This window comes from Octopus bimaculoides, chromosome 24 (genome assembly GCF_001194135.2).
Source record: "Octopus bimaculoides isolate UCB-OBI-ISO-001 chromosome 24, ASM119413v2, whole genome shotgun sequence".
Classification (NCBI taxonomy): Eukaryota; Metazoa; Mollusca; class Cephalopoda; order Octopoda; family Octopodidae; genus Octopus; species Octopus bimaculoides.
In genome coordinates, this window is record NC_069004.1 from 29076488 (window position 1) to 29079571 (window position 3084).

The 3084-nt window shown below is 40.9% G+C and overlaps 1 protein-coding gene across 4 annotated transcripts in view; it reads right to left on the reverse strand.

Moving 5' to 3' along the window:
- The window catches only part of LOC106884093 (class E basic helix-loop-helix protein 22-like), a 380240-nt gene that overhangs the window by 9991 nt on the left and 367165 nt on the right, over nucleotides 1–3084 (reverse strand). The window lies entirely within an intron of this gene.

Sequence of the window (3084 nt, forward strand, 5' to 3'; positions counted from 1 at the left end):
AGAATATACAAATAATAACAACAGACGAGGACAGGTGGTGTAAATAACAAAAGTATATATTAGTATGACGCTCGGGAATACGGAAAGTCTTTGACGTTTCGAGCTACGCTCTTCAACAGAAAGAATACGGAGACAAGGAGAAAAACACGGAGAAAAAAAATTGATATATATATATATATATATATATATATATGGTTCAAGCTTACAGAAAACAAAAGACGACAGCAGGTGAGGAAACACCAGGCAGGTACATTAGTTTAACACTCGGGAAGAATGAAAAAGTCTTTGATGTTTCGAGCCTACGCTCTTCGACAGAAAGGATTCAGACGAAAAAAACTGAGTGAGGACGAAAAAAAAAAAAGAGTGAGGAAAAGGTGTTGGTATTTACGGTTCAACAGGATAAAATGTCTGTGTGTGTGTGTGTGTGTTGTGTATTGCCTTTGTTTCCTCGCCACCGTTTGACAAACGGTGTTTGTTTGTTTACGTCCCTGCATTTAACGGCTGGGGAAAAACTGATAAAATAGAAGCCAGGTTTGAAATAGAATAAGTACTGTGGTCGATTTGTTCAAGTAAATATTTGATGGTGGTGCCCCAGTATGACCGTAGTCCAATGATGGAAACAAGTGAAATAAGCTAAAAGTTCAACTAGAAAAATGGGGATTGAGCAAGAATTTCTAAAGTGGCATAGATAAAGTGTGAAATTATTGAAGAGACTTTTGAAATGAAAATAGATAAATTAGAAGCGAAAGTTCGTTTGAGTTTGGTCGAATAATGATAAGTGGTAAGCGAATGTGAAGAGAGAGGCGTGATGCAGTCTGGCATTTGTGAAGAGAAACATGAAGGTGTTGGTAGTTATATAGGAGAGATGCGGTATAGGTTGACAGTTGTGGAGAGAGAGAGATACAGAGATTGGAAGAGGGAGAGTAGGGAGAGGGAGAGGGAGCGGTGAGGAAGAGTAAGGAGGGATGCAATGGGGAGAGAAACATAAAGGGGTTGGTAGTTATGTAGGGGAAATGTGGTATAGGTTGGCAGTTGTGGAGAGAGAGAGAAAGAGAGAGATTGGAAGAGAGAGAGAGAGAGGAAGAAAGGGAGGGAGAGAAGGAGGGAGAGAATGTGGAAAGTGAAGAGAGAGAATCGGATAGACGATGGGGAGAGAAAATGGAGAACGAGGGTTGGGAGAGAGTGAGTGGTGAGGGAGATAGGTAGGGGGATAAGGAGAGAGAGAGAGAGAGAGAGTAGGGGAGAGAGAGGGTGGGGAGGAAGAGTAGGGAGGAAAGGAATGAGGAGAGAGTTGTTGTAAGAGAAAAACGTGAGAGAGGGGGAGGAGGAGAATGGTGGAGGTGAAAGTGGAGGAGGCGAAATAATTGATAATAATAAGGCTAAGGAGACGGAGGAGAAGAAGAAGAAGGAGGAGAAGAAGAAGAAGAAGAAGAAGAAGAAGAAGAAGAAGAAGAAGAAGAAGAAGAAGAAGAAGAAGAAGAAGAAGAAGTGGTAGTAATAGTAATAGTAGTAGTAGTAGTAGTAGTAGTAGCAGCAGCAGACAATGCAGAAATATCTACAAGAAAGAATGAAAGTGTTGCATGGATGATGGTAAATGATTCGTTTCAATGACGTGATTCGAATTTGGAAATTGAAAATGAGGGAAAATGATGAGGTTGGTGTGAAAGTTTATACGTTAATATAACAGTTTGGCTTGAGGCTGCGAGCTGGAAGAATCATTAGCGCGCCGGGGGGGAAAATGCTTAGAAGAATTTCGTCCTTCGTTATGTTCTGATTTCAAATTCCGCTGAAGTCGACTTTGCCTTTTATCTCCTTCTGGGTCGATAAAAGAAGTACAAGTTGAGCATTTGATCTAATCAAATTACCCTACATCTCCCGACATTGCTGCCCTTGTGCCAAAATTTTAAACCATCGTTACACCGTGATGTAGGGGTATTACATTAAGAAACTAGAATATATATACATATATATATATATATATATATATATATACATACGATGAGCTTCTTACAGTTTCCCTCTGCCAAATCCACTCTTGAAGTTTGGGACTGCTCGGAGCTATAGTAGAAGGAATAGACCGAAGGTGTCACACGGCGAGACTGAACCCGGACACATTTGGCTGGGAAGCTAACATCTTACCACACAGCCATTTAATATTTGTTTAATATAGAGTGCATTAAGGGCAGCGAGCTGGCAGAATCGTTAGCACGCCGGGCGAAATGCTTCGCGGTATTTCGTCTGTCGTTACGTTTTGAGTTCAAATTCCGCCGAAGTCGACTTTGTCTTTTGTCCTTTCGGGGTCGATTAAATAAGTACCAGTTACGCACTGGGGTCGACTTAATCCGTTTGCCTGTCCTTGTTTGTCCGCTTTGTGTTTCGCCCCTTGTGGGCAATAAAGAAATGAATATAGAGTCTATTTACCAAGGCGACCACCCTATCCATTTAAGTCTTCTAAATATAGAACCAGACATTTTAGTTGTTGAGGAAGGCCAAAACAGTCACCAGTAATAATTGGACGAATGTCTTTGAGGTTATGATATAGCTACAAGAAAACAACTTGTACAGCGTTTAGTGCCACTTTAGTTAATACTTATTAAACATTAATCATAAATAATCGAAGACAATAGAAAATATAGAACGTGAATGATAGATATGATCATTGATCTAAGTGAAAGCAACATAAATTATCCTCGTATTATGTTATATTTGTGTCAGTCATTGAACTGCGCCCATGCACAAATCGATCCCAGTACGTATTTTTCTTTTAATTCCAGCGATTATCCTATTGGCTTATTTTGCCTAACCGCTTGGTTACAGAACCTTAGACAAAGCAATGCCGGTGGTCAAGCGGTGGTGCGAAACAAATTCAGACACAAAGACAATACATTCAGACGTACATACACACGGATACACACACACATACATACACGTGTGTGTGTTGGCACTCCGTCGCTTACGACGTCGAGGGTTCCAGTTGATCCGATCAACGGAACAGCCTGCTCGTGAAATTAACGTGCAAGTGACTGAGCACTCCACAGACACGTGTACCCTTAACATAGTTCTCGGGGATATTCAGCATGACAC